Source organism: Rhinolophus ferrumequinum, chromosome 20 (genome assembly GCF_004115265.2).
Source record: "Rhinolophus ferrumequinum isolate MPI-CBG mRhiFer1 chromosome 20, mRhiFer1_v1.p, whole genome shotgun sequence".
Lineage (NCBI taxonomy): Eukaryota > Metazoa > Chordata > Mammalia > Chiroptera > Rhinolophidae > Rhinolophus > Rhinolophus ferrumequinum.
This window is the reverse complement of record NC_046303.1, coordinates 48,710,333-48,733,832: the sequence shown is the minus strand read 5'-3', so window position 1 is coordinate 48,733,832 and position 23,500 is coordinate 48,710,333. Positions and strand designations below refer to the sequence as shown.

The 23,500-nt window shown below is 39.6% G+C and overlaps 1 protein-coding gene and 1 non-coding gene across 19 annotated transcripts in view; one reads left to right on the top strand and one right to left on the bottom strand.

Moving 5' to 3' along the window:
- SRPK2 (SRSF protein kinase 2) overlaps positions 1-23,500 on the top strand; it is a 213,312-nt gene that overhangs the window by 87,405 nt on the left and 102,407 nt on the right. The gene's annotated exons all lie outside the window — the stretch shown is intronic.
- Positions 16,478-16,561, bottom strand: LOC117012599 (small nucleolar RNA SNORD86). The gene has a single exon (XR_004421203.1). It is a non-coding gene; the product is annotated as a small nucleolar RNA SNORD86 (small nucleolar RNA).

Genomic DNA, 23,500 nt, shown 5'->3' with positions numbered 1-23,500 from the left:
TGATAAATAGAATTAAGATATTTTTTTAACCTCAAGTCAGAAATGAGGCTATGTATAGTTGCCTATTTTGCTATGTAAATATTGTGTTCACTTCTGTTTACCAAAATTCTTTATACTACATAATGTTTTAAATTGGGGTCGTTGGGTATACAGTTGATGATTACCTTTCTCTTGATTACCTAATAGTTTATACCTAATGTTGATAATTTTGTATTTAAGGTGTGTTGATTTATCTTTTCCGTGGTTAGTTTTCAGGTTATCTTTTTTTGTTCATAGATTTAATATTTAGGAAAACATTATGAAGAAACAATTTGGTAGGTAAAGAATGACATAGGAAAAACACTAGAAAGAAAATATATGAAGAACCTAACATGGTAAAATGGATTTAATTAAAGTACACTCGTGTATGGAGGACATGATCTGATGGCAAAATGATGACATTAAATCGATTTATTAGTATAATCAGGTGAAAGGCTCCTGGCTGTAATTCAGGGCATTATAAATACGGAAGATGTTACTGTTTTCTTTAGAGATTAGAAACAGAAAAATTTAGGTTTATTTTTATGTAGCTTCTAACTTCTGGTTTGTGGTTAGCCATCCGTCTTAAAGTATTCTATTTGCTGAGATGAAAAACAGTCTTCAGCCTTGTGAATGTTTTGCCAGTAAAATGGTGGTGGTGGGGAGGGGAGAGGGGGGTGTAACTAGTGAATGGTCTGGTGCTAACTGTAATCTTAGAGTTTTGTTACTAGGAAGAGCATTCTTAATGGGAGGACAGCCATAATTATGTTGGCTTTTTTGAGTAAATGAATTCTCTGTTGATAAATTGAGAGTTGAACAGAATGGATGAATATTATTGAGAAACAAATTAGCAATGAGTGAGGTTTTTATGGTTGAAATACTTTCTCATAAGGACCGATTTTAAAATATTTTGATTACATTTGTTGTTAATTTTTTTGCCTAAGCTCCTGTGGTTAAATTGGGTAGAAAGGGAGGGTGTATGTGGCCATGATGTTAAAGTTTAGAAATCAGCTGCTCTGCGTATGACAACTTTATCCACAGTTTTACCAGAGCTTGCTTGCTTTGGTATTCTTGGGGGTGCTTCCGTACGTATCTGCCAGTTGTGATATGCTGACTTAGTGGGTGATAAAGGTAGTTTATGGGTGAGTCAACTGAGCAAACATAGAAATTGTTTCACTAACGTGAATATATTAAAAATAGAAGTTACTCTTTTTTTCTTCTTTTTTAAAGTCATACAATGATGAATAGTCAGATCTTTTTAATTTGTTTGAAAGAACTTGAAAACAAGAATCTGAAGTTAAAAAGAAAATTATGGTCTAGTAATACCATATCCTGCCCAAGAATTGAATAGCTTACAGTACCATGTAACATTACCGCCATATTTTTCAATTTCTTGTTCACCAGTTAACCTAAATTTTCAAAGTCTTTAACTTTTTAATTTTTAAAATTAGTTGTTTGAGGCATGGCCTGAATATTAAAGATATTTGGAATTTTATATATGGTCAGTATTCTCATGTGTTTATTGGTCGGAAGGATGAAGGAACCCAGTCTTCTTTCTTTAAAGAGGAGAGAAGCTACTTGTTTGTAAGAAACCAGGTTATCATTTGCCACAATTCATTTTGCTCACTGTGTGCAATATAGAATGATATTTTGATATTTCAGGGAACCGAGTGGAGAAACAACACTTTTACCAACAGTGATATGATGTTCCTAATAATTTTTCCATCTCATAGTTTTAACTTGCCTAATGGCAATTGCTAGTCTTGTGACAGATAGTACTAGTTGAATTAATTTTTCTCAATTTTGTAAAATGGGAAAAGCAAAACAAAAAATAAACCTCACTTATTTTTGTAGACTCGTAAGGATCTTTCGTTGAAAAATACAAATGTGATTCGAAGTAATAGAATGGAATTTTGAAGGTTTTTTGGAGTCCTGAATTAGAAAATGTTATCTTAACAGATCTCAATACTACTTTGAAATATAAAATTATATTTTTACTTTTAACAGAATAGTGTAGGTCCGTTGAATGTCATTTTGTAGGTGAGACATGGAGTACTTCTGTTCAGAATGGCTGACTCATAGGACAGAAACCAGTGGAGTGACCAAAAAGTATTAGGGTTTTTTGTTTTTTTAAAAATATTTTGGAGAGAGAGAAAAATGTCCAGTTATCCGTTTAAAAAATAACTACAGAGAAAATTATTCAATGAATTTAAAAAATTCTGAGGGGCGGCCGGTTAGCTCAGTTGGTTAGAGCGTAAGCTCGTAACACCGGGGTTGCTGATTCGATCCCCAGATTGGCCAGTGTGAGGTGCGCCCTCCACAACTAGATTTGAAACAACTACTTGACTTGGAGCTGGTGGGTCCTGGGAAAAACACACTTAAAAAAACAATAATAATAATAACAAAGATACCTGATTTGTATGTTATTGCCAGTTAAGAGAAAAACATGTTTCAAGAGAGTACACTTGTTACAGATTTTAGGAGTAAATCTTCCTACGAGTATTTTCTTTTTTATTGAGTGCTTGTTGAATGAAGGAATGTAGTCATTTTAAATATGGTAGGGACAGAGCCACACACTATTACTATCTCATCTACCTAGTATAAATGTAAAAAAATAAGGTGTGTATATTTATTTGATGCAAAAAATAGGTTTTCAAGTTTTTGTTTCTTGTGTTTTCCAAGCTAGAACACTCTTGGGGTTTGGAAATTTATGAGGTAGAGTAGGTAAGGAGTAAGGGAAGTAGTAATAACTAATAGCTTGGAAAAAGGAAGTGATCATTTATTAAACATTTTTAGATACTAGTTCTAATTGAGGGGAGAGAGAGAGAGAGAGAGAGAGAGAGAGAGAGCGAGAGAGAGAACACACACACACACAAACTCTCTCTCTCTCTCTCTCTCTCTCTCTCTTTCTCTCTCTCTCTCTCTCTCTCTCTCACTCTGGCTGTTGGCAGGACTCAGACGAATCACCCCAGAAAGCTCCTGAGTGAACAGAAACCATTTTGCTGTGCTAAAATTATTGACAAACTGTATTGCTTCTTCTTTAGTGAACTCATGAACAAAATTGGACCACTCTTAATCAAAAGAAGAACTGAACCCAGAGTGCTCAGAGCCAGGATTCTCAATCCATCCAGGCTGACTCCAGGGAGGGGCTAAGCAGTCTGTGAAGGAGGAGCCTGAGAAGCTGAGAATCTGCATTCACACTAAGCATTGCGCAATCTGCTGTTGTTAAATGTAACGGATGTGTTGTAATTAATAAAGCTTACAGGTAAAAGTGAACGATCTGTGCCTACTACCGTGTTTCCCCGAAAATAAGACCTAGCCGGACCATCAGCTCTAATGGGTCCTTTGGAGCAAAAATTAACATAAGACCCAGTCTTATGTTAGATAAGACCCAATCTTGTAGTAAAATAAGACTGGGTCTTTTAATTTTTGCTCCAAAGGATGCATTAGAGCTGATGGTCCGGCTAGGTCTTATTTTTGGGGAAACACGGTAGGTTTGCATTTTCTCAGGGAACAGATAGCTGAAAGGATCATTTCTTGTTGTGTGTTTGTTTTTGACATTTTTTGTTGTTAAAAAGGGGTCCTTATACTGGAATAAATAAGTAGTAGCTAGTTAATCAGCATCCCACATAGCCAGCACATATTTGAATGGATAAATTGCTAGCTGCCTTTTTCAGGAGAAGAGAGAAAGGAAGAGGGAGAAAGTACAAAAATATTTATGCTGTGGCCCGTATTCTGACAATGTTGTGTCAACAGGATCGGTGCAAAGCAATAGATTGTATGTTGTCCCTTCCCTAGTGTGAGGGCATTTGCAACACACAGAGATCCTGTGCTATTCTTGTGTGTGTGTGTTAATGCCTTGTCTTATTTTGGAGCCTCTTTAAGTGAAGAGAAAAAGGGCATATGATAATGATGCGTGGTTGTAGAAAGCAGAAAGAGAAGCCTGGAAGAATAAGGAGAAATGAAGGGAGAAAATGAAAAAATAAGGATGGGACCAGCTGAAGAGAGAAGGAAGTAAAGGCTATTCAGTGGGAAAGGATCCGGGGCCAACATGTCTTTTATGTGCTCTTATGTTGGATATGCTTTCCTCTGTGTGTCTCTGTGGGGAACTAAGAGTAGTCATGGGAGGAGAGCCAGATTTATAGAAGACTCTCTCTTCATTGTACCCCAACCCCCCATTCCAACTCAGAGAGTAGGAAGGACAGTTCCCGATAACTGTGTTTCCCTTGTACAGCCCCCACTCTTCCACTTTTTCCTGTTTCTCTATTTGTGGGAGAGATGTATTTGAGGTGTATGTATTTTTTCCTGAGTGTTGAGATGAGATGACAGTGGTTGATTGCGTTGTCTTCCCTCCACTCAATCCTTAGGCTTTTTTTTTTTTTTTTTTTTAATTTTAGTAATATATATTTTTTAAAGATTTTATTGGGGAAGGGGAACAGGACTTTATTGGGGAACAGTGTGTGTACTTCCAGGACTTTATTCCAAGTCAAGCTGTTGTCCTTTCAGTCTTAGTTGTGGAGGGCGCAGCTCAGCTCCAGGTCCAGTTGCCGTTGCTAGTTGCAGGGGGCGCACCCCACCATCCCTTCCGGGACTCGAGAAATTGAACTGGCAACCTTGTGGTTGAGAGCCCACTGGCCCACGTGGGAATCGAACCGGCAGCCTTCAGAGTTAGGAGCATGGAGCTCCAACCCCTGAGCCACCGGGCCCCTTTAGTAATATTGTATTGAAGATATATATGGGAAAGTGCACAGATCATATAGATCATTATGAAATGCAGTTTATTGATTTTTTTTTTTAAAAAAAATTTGCAGTTTTATGTGTTTTATCTTAAGAAATCTCTGTTAAGCCCAAGGTTACTAAGGTTTTCTGCTACATTTACTTATAGAAGTTTTTGACTCTTCTTATATAAGTCTGATTCATTTGGGGTTTTAGTATTAAGGTAAAGATGGACATTATTTCCACATGCGGCCATTGTGTTGTGGAAATAACATATATTATTGGAAATATGTGTATCTGTTTTTCAACATTATATATAAATAGAAACCCTTGTACTCTTGGCCTGTCTTCCCCCAAGGTTCCCCGGGTGAGTAGTTGTAATTGATTCAGTCTTATTGCTGTAGATTATTCACCATATGAATATGCCTCATTTTATTTATCCATTGTGCTGTTGATAAGCATGTGGGATGTTTGCAGTTTGTGGCTATTAGAAATAGTGCTGCTGTGAGCATTTGTGAACATATCTTTTCATGAGTGGACCTGTGCATGCATCTCTGTTGTGTGTATTCCTAGGAGTGCAATTGCTGAGCCTTAGTGGGTATTGCAAGTTTTCCAAAGTGAATGTGCCAAGCTGCACTCCCTGCAGCTCTGCTCCCGGTCCTTGCCAACTTGCTACTGTATGTTCTTTTGCCCTTTCCTTCCCTCCTTTTTTTTTTTTTTCTTTCTTTCTCTCTTTTAGCATTCTGGTGGGTATGACAGTGTGACCCAAAGTTGGAACATTTTTGAGGAGGCTTAGAAGCAGACAGGGGACTGTTCTTGAGTACTGTACTTTTCATGAAGGAGATCAGAATTGGAAGTTTAGACCAAACAGCACTCACAGGGTATAGCCATCTGAGGTGCGACTCTTCTACTGACTGATTCTGATTTCTTAACTGGGTCCTGGAGGCCACTGGTGTTTACAGTGAATTTCTGACTTGGTTTTAATAGCAAAAGTATTTCTTCAGTTAAATCATATGGTAAGCCTGTCATGTGAAACATGTGAAGAAAAGCTGGGGCTGGGAGCCAGAGAAGTCATCAGAGCCTCAGTTCTGAGAACCGTTCCAGGAGCTCCAGTCCTTCTTACTTGAAAACCCTGGAGGTAGGTAGGTAGGTAGATAGGTAGGCCATCTTAAGTCTGACCAAGAAATTATGTCATTTTTGATATGTTCCAAGTGTTAAATTTTATATTGTTCAGTCTCTAAAATTTTTATATCATTTACCTAAATAAAAGTGTAGTGTTATCTTTTAATTTCCGTTAAAAAAAAAACAACTGGACAGTTATCTGAGCTTCCTTCCTATTGGTCATTATTTTGTCTAGATGCAGTAGTTTCTAAATTATTTTGTTTATTACCAATTTAATGTTTGATTCTGTTTCCTGATTCCTCTTTGGAGGGTTGTCACAGTACAGCCAGAGCAAACCTTTCAGAACACAGATCTGATGAGGCAGGTCACTCTGTTTTAAAAGCCCTTCAGCCAGCCGTCTTCCCACTGTTGTTGGCACAAAGGTAAAGTCCATGTTTGTGCCAGTGAGCGCCCGAGCTCTGCAGCCCAGTCTCAGACTCCTCTGACTTGGGTCCTGCCGGTCCTGCCAAGCCGTTTTGCTGCTGCCATCCCTCTCCTCACGAGGAAGCCCTGCCTGGGTCACATTACACCCGTTAGGAGCCCTTATAGAAACATGGACCTCTCCCCTGTGGCCTTTGTCACAGCTGCTATCTGACAGTAGGGAGTCCAGTGACATTTCGTCTACTTACAGGTTTACGTACTGTCAGCCCCAACTTGTGATCTTAAATATAGACGTGCTTTTAAAATAAAATAATTTTATTTTATATCATCATTTGCAGCTTATAAAAAGTCTTTGTGGGAAGACTTTTGGTGTGGAGGGTCATCTATTTTTATGATATTGCAATAGATTAATTATAGCCATATATAGTCATAAATAGTCCATTATATATATATATATATAAAGTCGTACAGTCAATTATAGCCATAAGTTAATTTAACTGTTATAAAGTGTAAAGGTTACAAATCTTAAGTTTTTCAGTCACCATAGAAATGTAGTTTATCATTACATATATTTTTACATTTGTTTAATGTAAAATTGAAATTAAAATAAATTTGAACACGTTTCATCCGTGTGGCAGACTAGTAATATCCTGACAAACATTTATTTCCCAAAAGTCAGTATTTTGTGTATCACTTTGGTGCTTTTCTGTTATGATTGCACTCCACCCTCTGCTGTTATTTACTTAATATTATGCTTAGTTGTTTATTTTTAATTGTGGTAAAATACACATAATACAAACTTTTATAATGCTTTTTAAAAGTTAATTTTCTTTAAAATGAATCTTTGTATTCCCACCCAAACTGAAAGACCAGTATCATTGGCTTTTATAACCGATTACTATTAAATCCTGTCTGGATTCAGTTGTCTGATAAAGGCTTCAGGCTTGAGCCTAAGCTCCTCTGTTTATGAGGGAAATTAAATTGGCAGGTGTCATAAGGGGGCTTAAAAATGCTTAGCACCAGAGAAGACTTGTTCTTTAATATGCTCAGATTGAAAGAACCTTGGGAAAGAATTAACTTTCTTAGTATGTGATTCATTGTAATTTATAATACCAAGCCCCAAGTACCACCTGAGGTCATTTTACATACCAGTAGTGGCACTTCTTCTTCATTTTGGGAACACCCCCCCCCACCCTTCCCCTAAATGGTAGATTAGGGATGTTTGGAACAAATGTGAGCAGCTATTATAAGAATAACAATGGCAATAATAAAAAAAATAGCTACTTTAAAAATCATTGCAGATTTCCTTTATAGCAGAATTCTTTATTTGCCAGTAACGGGAAGAAGTTACGACTAATTATAGTATAAATTATATTTGTCATCCATCATCTGTCCATCCATCTACCATTTATCAGCAATTGTTATGCGCTAGCCACTCACTGATTTGGAAATCAGGGAAAAGCAAAGGCAGCACAAAAGCCAGGATGTTTAAAGAGGCTTGGTGGGTGGCTCCCCCCTGGTACTCCTTGGGCAGTTTCTGAGGCACTGTCACGGAAAGACTGTAGTGGGAGGCCCTCGGCGCTCCTTGAAAGAATTAGACATAACCAATAATTGCATTTTTGGGAAACTTTCCTGAAGACTGGCGATGTGGTGAAGGGGTTACAGTTGTCTACCAAAGGCCATTGGACATGAGTGGCGAGGGCCACGTGGGGACTCCAGCACACTGGAGACCCACAACTCCACCTGAACAGGTGGTCGCTGATCACTCTTGCTGAATACTGCCACGTCGAAATACAGGCCATGTTCTGCCAGCTTGCGTGATTTTTAGAAGTTGAAAGTAAGTTTTTCATGTCAGATCTATATCTCTTATTTTAAATGATGGCACAAATTAAACCAGTACAAAAAGTCGTATCGGCCTTTCAAAAAGAGTATCTGCTATCCAAATTTAGCTCATGGTAAACATTTTTCTCCTGTGCCTGTAGTACATTGATTCAGTTTGTGAGCCACAGACCTGTGCAGACTTACTGTAAAGGAATGTCAAATCCTGAGTACTAAGCTGTAGCTTGAAGGCATACAAGTCAAACTGTCGTCATGCTAACGAGTGTGTCTCTGGGTTTTTCTGATATTTCAAATATGCAAAAACATTGGTGATGACTGCCTAATAAGCACATACTAAGACACCAAAATTTAATAAGATAGGAACTCTTTGGAGTAGGAAGGGCCCTCAAAGACACTCATTTCTCAAACTGGGAAGTTATTTTCATTTGTTATTACGTGAATATTTATTAAGTACACTAAATACCCACTATGGTGGAACTTGAACTTTAATAAATAATCTGAAAATTACAGAGATAGAATGGTGTTCTGTTTGTACAATTGCCAGCTCATCCTTTTTCTCCTTTCCCCCCTTTCCTTCTTTTTCCATCTTTCTTTTCGCCTTTCACCCACACACCTCTCCACAAGAAGGGTTTTGAAGCTAGTTAGAAGAATATCTGTAATGCAGGTGAGAGCGGGTTATGAGGTACAACAGCCAGACGCGCACCCAGCCATGTGGTGCGGTTACTAAAGGTGATGGAGAAGTTTGGCTTTAGGTTTCCTGACAGTCACACTAACGAAAAAAAGCAACATTGCTCTTTATTATCTATGAGGAGGTTTCTGTAGGAAAACCAAACCTTTTTTTCTAACTTAATTATGATTATTTAATGTAACTAACTGTTTTCATATATCTCAGAAGATACGTTAATTCATTTTATAAAATTCACATCAAAAGAACACAAAAAGCCCCATGCTTTTATCATTAAAGGTCAGTCTTCGTTTGTAAACTTTTTTGTTTTAGTTTAAGTAGATTTATAAAAATGAAGCAGATATATTTTAACAGTAACACCATCAGCAACAAGAAAACCCAGTATCATACTGACATTATTTTGGAATTCGCTTTTTACACTTAACATATGCAGATTTTCTTATTAAATTAATCTTGTATAGTAGTAGCAGCATTTAAAAAAATGCTATCAGTGTCCCCCCGTCCCCATCATCTGGCCTCCCCGCCATCTTGTGAACCCCCTCCCTCTCCCTTTCAAGCCGTTGTTTCTCAGCCTAGTTGTGTAGGGCACAGCTCCCTGGCCCATGCTGGGATTAGGAGCCTTGCGCTCCCCCGGGCTGAGGCCGTCGGTCGTTGGTCCGCCGCTCACAGCAGCTCTCACCAGCCCATGGCCACTCACGCTGTCCACTGACAGCTCCTGGCAGCCCAAGGCAACCCAGCTACAGGGAGAGCCCTTGTCACACTCTTAGCTGTAGAGGGCGCAGCTCACTGTCCCATGTGGGACTCGAACCTGTGGCTTTGGCGTTAGGAGCACGGCGCTCCAACCACCTGAGCCACTGGGCCAGCCCAGTGCTATCAGTTTTAAAGGCTGCATAGGACTGAGTCCATGCTGTGGATAGATGCACTATGGCACATTTATTGAGTTTTGGTCTTAGAAATGGAATCGCTTGCAAAGCCAACATGTAAGGCTCTTGATAAGGAGTATTAAATTTCCTCCAGAAAGGTGCAGCTTTACGCTCTCACTGGCAGTATATAAAGGACCTTTTCGCTTACACCCTAAGTTGTGATTGTCAGAATAGTCTCTGAGTAGTGTCAAGATGACATTGAACAATATGCTCGACGATGTTGACTTACTAGTCCTTCTGCCCCTTAGCTCTTCTCTCCAGTAAAGCCAGAAGTTATTGTGGTACCTTCATGGTTTCATCCGGCACGCATAAGTGAAAATGAAGTCCATACAGTCAACTTTCACAGGATGCAAGACACAGATTCTTGTTTTCAGTCAAGTGTTTGTGAATCACCTAAGGTGTACTTAGTGTTTATGCCAGTGAATCTTAATTTTTTAAGGGATTTCAAGAAATTATGTGATCCAAACTGTTCATTCCAGACAGATGACAAAATACTCAACACAGATGGTTGGTTTCCTTTTTTATTAAAGATGTACAAGAATTAATATTCTCCAACCTTTTTAAAGTAGCGCCTTCAGTATTTACTGACTCTATTGCAAAATCTAATCACCTTTGTAGTCAAAGATCTTCCTTTTGGAAGAACGCATTTTTCTTAATTGGATTTTGAATTTTTGTGCGTGTGTGTGTGTGCACGCGCAGTGGGTGGAGTGGGTGGGGGAAGGAGTGTGCCTTGTACTGCAGAAGGACTAGACTCTAAAGTCCAAATCCTCAGGTTAGCATTGCAGGCTGAGGACACTACATGTGAGAAGTCAGAGTGAAATCATATAAGGCTGGAAAGAGGTGGAGGAAAGGATGGGAAAATAGGTGAGAGAGAGATGTTGTGCCTGGCTGGCAAGGACTGTGCTCAGTGGTAAGGATTTTGAACTTTATGCTGACGTTTACCGAGAGCCACTGAAAGGGAGATGTCCGACCATGTTTAGAATAGGCACAGGCTCCTATGGGCATAAATAAGGTTGATTAAGAACATCTAAATAAATGCATTTTCCCCTCTAGAATGGAAGGTTGCACGGTAAGCTGTAGACTTGGTGGCAAAATGTTCTTCTTTTGCTTTGGAAATGGGTTGAATGAAATGAGTGACGGGGCTGATGAGTTATTCCTTGATGCTATATTAAACATTGAAGTGGACTACCAAGAGAGACTATGAAATATATTTCTCTCTTTATAAAGGGGCTGGTCCCTTAATCTGTTTAGATGGGTAGAGATGCTCCTTTTTAAACACAGGTGGTTGGCCTATTGAACCTTAAGTATTTTTTCTATGGTATATATGCTTAATCATGACAAGATTCCTGCTTTATAGTTAATATTGTGAAATGTTTGTCTTAACGTTTTCTATCAACAATTTGTGACAGAACTCTCTGATCGTTGGTTATGTAAAGTATCACTTCTATAAATTGTTTAAAATGTTCCAGGCCAGTGCTGTACAATAGACTTTGTATAGTGATGGAAAGATCTATAATATAGACATGGCTTATTGAGCTTTTGAAATGTGGCTACATGACTGAAGAACCTAATTTCAAATTTAATTTAATTTTAATAAAAAATTTAAAGACCATTGAATTCTATATTTTCATACCAGAATGCCAGTGAACTGTTATTTTAACCTTTTTTCTTTTAGAAAAGAGTATTGTTTTCTTTATTGTTATTTGTCTTTGCTAAGCTCCACCCTACCCCATTTTCTCATCATTTTTCTCTTCCTGTCCTGACAATGTTATGCTATAAGATTAAAAGTTTATTTCCTTTATTTTAACTCAGATAGGTAATTTAAAGGGAATTGTATTCTGTTGTTATTTGTCCTTTGATAAAGTTGTTTTCTTAGGAGATACTTAGTTCCCCCACTTTTAAAGAGGAATATTGCTTAATTATTTGCCATCTCACCGCTTAACTGAATTTTAAATCTTTTTAATGTTCTACTAACTTAACAGTCTATTAATTGTAAAAGCAATTTTCTAAATCTTTGTTTTTAAAAGGAAAGATAAAATATAGACAGATTTCTACATCTGTGTTATGTCTGATAAAAGAAATAAAAATAAGTAGATGGATTATAATTTATGGTATTCAACACACACATGTACTGTACATGCACGTACACACAGATTATTCTCACTTTGTCATTCTGTTTTAGCTTTAAAAAAATCCAAAATGCTGACTTGAAAATCGGTTCTTGTCTCCTTCACCAGCCTTCCCCCACCCCTACAGTTAACTCTAATGGTTATCATTGTACTCTTTGGATCCAGAAGGAAAAAGCACCTCCTGTTCTTGGGGCCAGGATAATGCTTAGCCTACAGTAGGGGCCCCTGTTTAATGCCGGGCTGAAGGAGGTCTACAGTTATTTTGAATGTTATGATATTTATTTTATTGAAAAGGAAGTTAAACATGGAATTGTGAAAGAAAAATTTTTGTTGTTCTGCTCAATCTTTTCCATTTTCTTAAGAGATTAAAAAATGCCTGCCTTCATTCGTACTAGGTATTTATCAGTTATAATTTGACAGTCTGTTTTTGAATAAATGAAGACTTCTTTAGAGGAATCTTTGACTGCCTATGAGATAATAACTACCTTGGTCTGTTACATATGAGTTTTCTCCGCAGTTTAGGACTGTCATTTTTTTCTGGGCCTTTGTAGTTGGAGCAAGAGAGTGTATTGATTTATTGCTGTGGTGATATCTTGGTACATATCCACTTCATGTAGATGCAGATATTTATTTCAGAGTAAACAGATCAGGAGGTTGTGTGCGGATGTCATTAGTTGTGTAATGCCTGCTTCATCCTTCCAGCCCCTTCACTGCCATGCACCCCTGAGTAACTTCTGCTGCTGTTGCTGCCCTTGGGTCGGCCATGTTTCCAGTGGCACCTTAGCTCTGCATTGCAGTCCATTGGGCTCCCGAAGAAAAATGCAGTTGTTATCCTCTGCTTCTCTCAGAGTTGCTGGGAAATATTTAATAGCCAATGACGAAAACTGAGCTGATTGTCATAGTAGTAAAACTTACCTGCTGTTAACTCACCTGATTATTTAATGAAATCACAGATATTATGGAGAACATGAAAAAGGCCTCTGATTCTTAGGATTAGATATTATGATGGATATATTTGTAGAAGTACTTTTAGATAAACGCAAATCAAGCATTTTCCAGGAAATTTCTTCAAAGTTTAATGTTTTAAAAGTGGATCAACTGAAGGGAACTTCTTCTAAAGCTGATGCTCTGTCTAGTTGCCTGATTTGATTTGGTACTTTTTGTAGTTTTGACCTTTAAAATTCCCATTCTGGGATCATTGGCATCAAGCCTTGCATGTGTGTAGGTAAAACTGGGATATCTCCAAATGTGAAAGTGTATAGCGACTGACATCGTTTCTCCGGTGAGTCCAGCACAGCCAGATTTTCCTCCAGTGATGCGCCAGCACACCAGGGTTTCTTTTCTTGGATTGTTTGCATTTGTGCACATGGGCAGCAAGGGCTCATATGAAGAAATAGAAGATTTACACGTCATGTCTCATATCATTCCAAGTTTCACGCTTATGGAAAGGAATGTCGGGAAGAATTACGTTATCAAATTCTTATTTTCCCTCTAATTTCAGTATAGTTGAGATGGTGGAACATAAAAGTACATTTATGAATGCTGCAACTCGGTTATAATGATTCATTTTTATTAACTAACCAAAAGCATTTAGCTAGTTCTTTTGACTGGGCATCTATAGATGAATAGAATGATAAAAACATCATAGCAAGAAGGGGACTTGGAGGTCCAGCTTGTTCCCCACCCTCGTTTTACACTTGAGGAAACTAATACCCCAAATGGTGAAGTGATTCATCTAAGGTTCCAAGTAGGATTCTTGTAAACCAATAAGTTTCAGTATTTAAAGTTAAGAAATTTAGAGTGTCAGAACATAGCACAAAGGAATTGGTTTGACAGGTTTTCTTTCTCTTCTTTAACAAAACCAACAATGGTTATTTTAAATTATTATTTTAAACTAATACTGTGCTTTTAGCTCTGCTCTAGCCAGAGCATGGAAGAAATGAATGCCTTCTGTTTTACAATGTAGTCTCCTGTTCACTATTAGTTTAGTTTTGTATACAAGTCCTTGTAGATGTGTAGGGTTGATGGTTCTATTCCCACTTGACAGGAAGAAAACCAGTGTGTGTCTGATTTCACAGTGTCATATACCAGTTAGTGGTCAGAGTGCTCTCAAAGCCTGTTTGGTAGCTCCAGCCCCTGTGCCTCAGGGTCTGAACACCAGAGATGGCGAGTGTTTCCATGTGCAATTCATGTAAGAAGAGTGTGTGTCTTCATGTTTTCCATGTGTAACTTCCATGTGTAAGCACCGAGAAGGCAAAGGGATTTAGGAGTGCCAATCTTGGCCTTGCAACAGAGTAAATAAAACTAGCACACATGGACAAAATTCACATTTTTGCTCTCTTCTATTCTACCCTTTTCTTGCCTGTCCTGGTTTGATATAAGTTTGACCCCAAATCTCCGTTTGAAGAGAACTGTGGGTCAAGAGGACCAGTGTTTAAATATGAATGTGACCCTGACCCCCTGGGACCAGAGAATCTTGTTTCCTTTTCAGCAGATGGTAAAAAACAGATCATCAATGCAGTCAATTTAGATACCAGGAATTGAATTTCCTCATTTCAGTTGCTGTTTAATACATTTTGTTAGGCACCGAAATTGTCATATTTTGTTCAGTTAATAGTTAAAAAACTTTCAACAATAAAATGAGAATCCAGCAAAAGGTTTAGCTTTTTTTTTTTTGTATGTATGGCACTTAGATGATTCTTATGGCTGTGTAGGCATTTATCAGTGGCGTTCTGATGCTTCGCGATGTCCGTAAGAATGGTTTTCATTTACTCTGACTCATTCTCCCCCTCTCCTTCCTCATCTTTCATTAGTCTGAACATTCGCTGACTCCAGAACCTTTTTCACTCTTTTAGTTAGTCCTTATAACAGTATTCTCTGTTTTACAGATGGATTAGAGACAACTTACCCAAAGTCATAAAGCTGATCAGTCTAAAAAATGGCTGCTTTTATAACACAATGTATTCACGCTTCGTCTGTAGAGAAAAATGGTTAATGGTAGGAAGAAAGACCAGTGATATAAAAGAAATGGAAATTTTGGGAGCATGTAGCCTGTGTTGTAGTGATGAGCCATGGCATCATTGCTGGGCACCCAGTTCACAGGGTCCTGCAAGCACCAGGACCTCTTTTTCTCTCCGTACTCTGGATCTGAACGCCCATGAGGGAGGCTCAGGCCCACTCCAGTAGAACCAGGACCTAATAGTTACTATTGCGTATCTTTTTTTTTTTCCGATTCTTGAGATTTTTTTTTTTTTTTTTTAAGATTTTATTGGGGAAGGGGAACAGGACTTTATTGGGGAACAGTGTGAACCTCCAGGCCTTTATTCCAAGTCAAGTTGTTGTCCTTTCAATCTTAGTTGTGGAGGGCGCAGCTCAGCTCCAGGTCCAGCTGCCGTTGTTAGTTGCAGGGGGCACAGCCCACCATCCCTTGCGGGAGTCGAACCGGCAACCTTGTGGTTGAGAGGACGCGCTCCAACCAACTGAGCCATCAGGGAGCTCAGCGGCAGTTCAGTAGCAGTTCAGCTCAAGGTGCTGTGTTCAATCTTAGTTGCAGGGGGCGCTGCCCACCATCCCCTGTGGGACTCAAGGAATTGAACTGGCAACCTTGTGGCTCAGAGCCTGCGCTCCAACCAATTGAGCCATCCAGGGGGCAGCTCAGCTCAAGGTGCCGTGTTCGATCTTAGTTGCAGGGGGCGCTGCCCACCATCCCTTGCAGGAGTCGAGGAATTGAACCAACAACCTTGTGGTTGAGAGGCCACTGGGCCATGTGGGAATCGAACCGGCAGCCTTTGGAGTTAGGAGCATGGAGCGCTAACTGCCTGAGCCACCGGGCCGGCCCCTGTAAATTTGTTTTTTAATAGACAGGGTACTGTCCATTGTTTCCTTCCTGGGATAACTTTTGGAGCCTTTTCTTGGAGCTGCTGCTCCTGTCGCCAGCAGCCTCTCCAGGTCCACAGCTGAGTGGCTCCTCTTTGGAAGAGAATTTCCTCTTGGGGACGCTCCTGTTTCCTGCCTCTACAAGGTCACTAATTGGTTCCTCTTTGGGGAAAGATTTCTTCCTTTTGGGAAGACTTCCACTGCTGCCTGTTTCCTAAGGTCACTACTAACCAGCTCTTCCTTGGAAAAAGATTTCTTTTTCTTCGGTTTGGGTAAAGAGACAGGCAGGTCTTCTATTCCATTTTCCTGTGGAGCCTCCTGGAGCTTTTGCTTTTTCTTCTTTTTGGTCCTTTTACTTGTCTACTCACACACCTTCAGTGTACTGCTGTTTTCTGAAGGTGCGGGGACAATTGCCGCCGACCATCTTTTCCTTCTTCAAGTGTTTCTCCAGCTTCCTCGTAATCTCAGCAGCTGCTTCCTCAGCCTGACCCATTGCCTCCTTCATGACCTCCACATTCTTTCGTGGAATCTCTCTGGTCTCATAAAAGGACAGCTGCTCCTCAGCTTGTTCTAGAAGCTTCTCCCCAAATACACTTGTGGACACCTCAGAGAAACAATCAATTCATGAGGTGATGCTGCGTTTGTTTGCCAGGTATCAGGAGATGTGCAGCTTTTGTTCTTGGCAGCTGCTTCAATGAGGTGAAGGTGGCGTGGAAAAGGAGCCCATATTTTGGCCCTGGGAGTCGCTCAGAGACCAGGTACCAGGGCTGGCCATCACCCCCATAGCAGAGGCCTGTATAGGTCAGGAAGCCTGGTCAGCCATCACTGTCATACTGTGATGTATCTAATGCTGCACACTCACCCACGTAATTCTTGAATGTATTTGAGCTGTGAAACAGTCATATAGAAGGAAAAGCTTCCTTAATCTGGAAATGTCCCTCTTCAGCAGGTTGCACTCATGTACAGTCCCGTTTCTCCTGACAGTTCTAGGCACATGAAAGATTCCTGTCATTAACTGGCTACCTGTCAAAATTGGTAAAATTTATAGCTGATTGTCTTCAGTATTAAAAGTATCTGGTACTGGAATACATAGATATGCTAATACAAAAGGTTTTTATCTTTGCTTAGTGAAGAAGTTGGGATAGAAGATGAAGACCTAAAAGTGATCCTTCTCAGTTTCTTTGTTGGTCTTTCCTTTACCCAAATGCTGCGCCCTTTTCAGGGTCTCCATCCTTGGTCTGCTGTTCTTATATACGTTTTCTCGTTTCCATGGTGTTGAATACCATCTGTGTGCTGATGACTCCCAAATTTATGTCTCCAGCTCTATTCTGGGCCCCAGACTCCCCAGCTGCCTTCTTTACATCACTGCCTAAATGTCTATTGAGTCCTCACATTTAACCGGCCCTAAAGCAAACTCATTATCGCATTTTATCTTTCTTGTTTGTGCTGATAGACAGGTTCCATAGCCAATCTGTGCTTCTCTTTTCTGTGGTAGGGCGAGTTGGAGTGGAGGGGGAGAGAATAAGTAGTAATCCATTTGGTTTATGGCTACCCTTAGGGGCTCTGGGCCAATGACAAGCATTACCCTTGTGTAGCCTGCCTCTGTCAGTTTAAATGAACATCTTAAGTATCTTTGAAAGAAAGAAGGTAAGAGGAGACCTTGAGGTCCATATAGGGATAGAAAGAAGTTCCCCAATCTTAGCCCGGCACATGGTGAGGATTTTGCTGATGTGTGTTTGTCACCTTCAGGCTTTTCTTTGCAGCAGCTGCTGGAGCCACTGTTATCTCTGTGCCAGACGTGTTGCTCATGTTACTTCTTAACTGGCAGGCTCGGATGGCCCTTCTGTTTCTAAAATGTTGTTAGTCTGCTCATTTTTTTTTAAAACTTTTTTTTTTTTTTAATTTTAAGCATGTTTTTTCAGGACCCATCAGGTCCAAGTCTAGTAGTTGCTTCAATCTAGTTGTGGATGGCACAGCTCACAGTGGCCCATGTGGGGATCAAACCAGCAACCTTATTGTTAAGAGCACCGCACTCTAACCAACTAAGCTAACCAGCCGCCCCTACTCTGCTCATTTTAATTTAAAAAAGTGACTGTTTATAACTTTTTATAGACTCAAAGCCCTCAGCATTACCTCATCTCATTTTTCCTCTCTATTTGACCACTAGGTCCTGTTCATTCCTTTGCACAAGTCCTCCCCAAATCCATTGCTCCTGCCCGCCCTTCCTGTGCAGAGTCTATTCAGCCATTCCTTCCTCTGGCTTCCCTCCAGGACTGCTCAGGGTCTTTCCTGACTGCCACCAGCTTCCTCTTCACCCTTTGCACCACCTCCAGGATCACTTTCCAAAAAGAGACTCATGAGTGTAGCTTCAGAAGGTCCTTCACAAACTGGAGCTCCTGCTAATCTGCCATCGTTGGTCCTGTCAAAGTTTCTATCTTCGTGCCAGGCTCCTTCCTCTGCCCGGACCTCACCATCTCAGCTTTGAGCTGCCCCTCACAGCCCCCTGCGGAGGGCACTTCTCCCGGTTTGCTCCCGGTAGGCCAGGCCGTTTATGCATCTGTACTGAGAAGCTGTCTGTTACTCACTAGACCCGTGTTTTATCTGCCTTCCTGTCCCTGGTACCAGCACGTCTCCTGGCCCATATGGTAGATGCAAATGTTTATTTGAATAAAGCCTTTTTCTTTCTTTCCCAATTGGTATGCAAATTTTCCCTAGGAAGAAATTATTTATGTCTTTTTTATGAAAAAATACTGGGCAGTATCTTATTGTTTTACTTTCTTTTGAAAAGCTTTGCTAAATGTTTCTTTCTGGAGCTGTTCCACCCAGCCTGCCTGGGCTCAGAACCCTTAAGGGACTCCCCGTTGCTTTCAGTGGGGTCTCTAGCAGCTTCTTTCTGGTAGGACTATGTCCTTCTGGAAATACCTACCCGATGTGCGAGTGGCCCGGGAGCCATAGAATCAGGGAGCCTTACAGGCACACAGTGAATTAACGGCCGGGTTGGGACTTCAGTTTAGGTTTCCTATTCGTCTAGTGCTCTTTCCCTGGCATCTGACTGGTGCCAGTGGCCGGAACACTAGGCATAGCTCTGGGATTGGATTGAGAAGGTTCTGTTTGTGCCAGTTTTCACATTTAAATGTAGGTAATCTGCTGACCTGCAGGCACTTATTAATGTGCTGTAATTTAGAACTAATGTAGTCTTTGTAATGAAAATTGAAAGTTTTGTACCTTTCCTCGAATTAAGAGTGTATTAAAATTCTCAACTTTGCTCACAGCCATTAATTCACCATTTATTATTTAAAGTTGTTTTGCAAGTGACTTCAGGATTTGAGTTTTGCCAATTTTGCTCCTATGTCAGGTTCTTGAATTGTAAAATGAGTCATCTAGACTTGGAGAGTTAAGATTAGAATGTAAAGGTGTCCAGGCTTTTTTCAGCCTCGGCCACACCTTCTGTCAGAGTAAGTAAAATGCTGAAGTAGAGTTATATATTTGAAGTGCTCCTTCCTTGGCAAGTTTTAAGCCTTCGTAGCTTTCTGTTCTTATATTCAATTTATAGCTATAGTCACGCCAAAGTTTACTCCTAAGGATTGGATATCATTAATGAGCCCAGTTGGCTGTTTGGTTGATCATTTGGCTGCTGCAGAGCAGTCTAGGCCCTCTCTTGAGTGGATTTGAGCTAAAAATAGACGATTCATTTTGGGTTGGCAAAACACAAGCTCCGGATTGTTTTTTGTTGCTTGTTTCAGATCGGACGCTGTGAGCCTGTTAGTAGACCTTTGTATAATACAGTGGAACCTAATAATGGTTATTTAGCTTTACATACTGTGGGCTTTTTTCCACACCCCCACACCCCCAATAAATTCCTAGCCTCTTTCTCACAAGCAAGCAGAAGAAGAGGGGAGTGTACTCAGATCACTTATAACTCTGAAATGGAAGACTCATTCCAGATCATGTTGTTCATTTTATAGATGAAGTACAAGATCTAGAAAGAAGTGTTGTCTCTCATCAACCAGGTGATAATGACACAAGATGGAAATGGCAGTGGGAAATACTTAACTGTTATTTTAAAAGTACACCAAACTTGGTTTGGTCCTTGGGTTTGGAGTAAGGTTATGCAGAATATGGCAGACTCTTGAGAGTGGCCCTGATGACCTTTTCCTGGGGGAAGATTTCCTTTTACTATCTTTTAGCTTTTCTAATCATCTGTGTGAGAGGGGTGATAGAAGGAATGACTGATGTAAATCCTTGCGAAGTTGCCTGGTCATTTTGCTGGGAGAGATCATGTGGTTGTGTGAAGGGAGGAAAGAGGAGAGTTGCAGTTGTAACAAAGGCCGGGTGTAACTTGCCGTTCCTCCTACACAGAATCAGTCCCCTTTCCTGTAAAGGAAGGGACCATGTTGTGACGATAGATTTGCAGAATTGTACAACCGAAAGCAGATGGTATATGGGAAAGAGCATATGGGTGTTGGAACCATGGACCAGAAGCCAAATCCTAACAAGCTACCTAACTTCTTTAAGTCTTAGTTTTCCTAACTGTTAAAATAAAGGTGATGATGCCTGCCTCACAGGGAGTTGTGAGGATTTAAGGAGACGTTGTATACAAAACGTATAGTCAAGAGATGGTGAGTGGTACTGTTTTATGAGAGGGAACTTGGCATAGAGAAATGGTCACATGCTTTGGAATCAGAGCAGATTTTCGAATGAGCTCCGTCACTGAATTGCTTTGTTTATCTTGGGCAAATAAGTAAGCTTGTCTGGGCCCCAGTTTCTGTATCTGTATGAAGTGAATATAATAATGTGTACAAGTCGGGTAATAGTGAGATTTAACTGAGATAATGTACATATAGTATTTAGGATAAGAGAATCATTTCATAAATGGTCTAGGGTTTTGTGGATGCTGCAGAGAAGGAATGTCTACAGTTAGCCCAACAGTCTGGCGATATGCCTCAGTTTGTCATCTAATTTTCGTATCAGAATTAGAGTTCTTTAGGAACAAAATTACAAAAAGAAGTTTACATCCCTTCCTTACATTAAAAAGTTAACTTATTTTGTATTCTGATACCATTTCTGTGCTTTCACTTTTTTTTTTTTGCATTTTTCTTTTTTTGCCTTTAAATTTTTCCCTATTTGGCAAAATGGTTCTTGAATATTCTTTAAAAGGCAAACAAACAAAATGATAATAAAAATAAAGCATTACAGGATGTGAACTGGAATAGTGTCGCCAAAGGTTACTTTAATTAAGCATTTGAAACTCTTAGGTTAATATTTGGTAAGTACATTTGGTAAAAAGTGCTTGATAAATAACCATTTTGGTAAATATTTTCACTTGTGGCAATTCAAGACCTACAATAAATCAAGAGCATATTTAAAAAACAATATATGGCAAAAATGCATTTTCAAAATTGCTGTTTCTAAGTAGTACTCTTTCTCATTGCCCAGAAATCTTTCCATTTTTAGAGAGACTAGTGGAGTTCAAAGGTCAGCTGTTAGTTCACCCTGTACTTTCTGAAACTACAATCTATGTTTAGACTTTGAAAGTTAAAAAAATTTTTTTCTTCTATCCCTCCCCTCTCCGTCCCTCCTTCCCCGTCTGCTTGTAATTTCTGTCAAGGATTTATACAGAGAACTTTATAAACCGGGAATAATGTATCGTGCTTCATGTGATTTTTATACCTTTTCTATATTTTTGGGACTTTAAAACAGTTAACTGTTCCGTTCATGTTCATTCCATACTGCTTACTGCTTCCAGATGAAATTATAATTTCACTGTCACTCCATAAAAGGATAAAAATAAGTGTATATAAAACTTGCTTTTGATATTTTTAGGCTGTGCCCAATGTATTTGATCTAGAGATTGAGTTTATTCTACTGTAGGTAAAATATGATCAGCGGAGATGGGGAATGTGAGCAGGATTCATTTAAAAAAAAGAGCACTTTGAGAAAATAAGTGAGGAAATAGCCTGTGGTTTAGGTTAGGGCAGTTGTGACAAGGCAGAAGCAAGGTCCTAGTTGTAAAGGGAAGACTAGGTGAAGCTCTGGGGCCTCCAGCTTTCTTATTCTTATCACCATGCATCACTGAATTTAAATCTATACCCTGACTTTTCATACTTTAATGGTTTTTCTGTTGTTGCTTTATATAGTAGAGTACTATTCCTACATCTGGTTCTAACTAGATTTTGTTAATTATATTTTTACTTTTGCTCTCTTCTCATCACATCTTGTCGACTCCTAAGAGTATATTTTATATTTGAAACACTTTATTTTGATCTTCAGGCTGTTTCCCCCCTGCAGCTTTCTTAAGGGCTCTGGCACACTTATAGGGGAAAAACAAAAAGATGTTATTTTGGGGGCGAAGAACTGGACGCATTGCTTCAGTGATGCCTGGATAATTCAGGAAAAAAGTCATTTGTTCTGTTTTTTTCATTGAGTGACTTCCTGTGCAAAGACAAATTGTATCAGCATTTTTTCTACCTTAAGAAGGAAGGAGTGATATCTATATTTTGCATTTTCTGATGCTTAATTATAATTTTTTTTAAAGAAATTTTTAATTAAAAATTTGGATTAGTTTTTCTTCTTGTTCTCCCTTTTGCCAACTGATAAAAATAAATCTTGCTAGGAAAGAAGGATGTATAATTCATAGCCTCTTCTGATGACTAGAACTACTGTAAAGTAGGGGTTCCTACCAGGCTGAACTATTCAGTGTGTAGGGCCCCTTATACTCTTGGGTTTGCCCCAATTATATGTGTTTTCTTGGCCTATTTATTAATAGGGGAAGGAGGGAAAGAAGCCCTTTCACTCTCAACTCCATTGGTTGCTGAGTTAGCTGGTCACCCTGGCTTAATGACTTTGTAGATCTATCTCCATTGTGGTTCGTGCACCCACACTTTTCTTCTCTGTGGTCAATGTGTCCATTTTAGCAGATGGCTTGGAAAGGTGTGCTCCAAAATGGTTGTGGTTGTTTCTGTCTAGGTGGGTTATAAATGATGTTATTTTCTTCATTGTACTTACCTCTACTTTAGAACTTTCTACTAAATGAAATGATTTTGTTCTTCAGGCCAAAACAAAACAACTAAGTAAGTTTTCAAAAATTGCTTAACAAAAATATGGACTGTGTAATGGTGAAGACGATCAATTAGGCTTCTGTATTCCAAGCAATACAAACTGACTTTGGCTATTTTAACTGGAAATAAACTTTACTGGAATGACTGAAGTATGTGATGGAACAACAGAAAAGCTGGGGTACAGATGGAGAGGCACCAGCCAGCCTTGCACAGCTGGACCATTCTTGGGACATCACTCGACTGGACACGCCCTACCCCAGTGGCTGGACCCCTCCCACTAAGCCTCTGCCGCCTGGTACCCTGAGTGACTCCTTCCGAGTGAGCCTGTGCTGTGGGCCTGTGCCTTTGCTGCAGGGACCAGGGGCAGACCACATCTTCCCACTCAGGACGCTTTATGCTTTATTACTTATGGTGACTCTGTCTGAAATTGTCTTACCATCTGCTTACAACTAAAGATTGAGAAAATAATAATAATAATAATAATGGTCTAGTTATCTTGATATCCATCTATTAGGAATTTGAATGAGGCAAGCAGTACTTTTTAAGGGCAATCTGATTTGACTTGAAAATGATTGTTAATTGCCACTAGTTGGAGTCTAGATAATGTTGCTTTGCTGTTGTTTACCCAGCACAGTTCAGCCCTTACTTAAAACCTCTTGTCATTTGTCTTGTTGGGGGATTATTTTGACAGGGTTGATTTAGATACATGCCTTG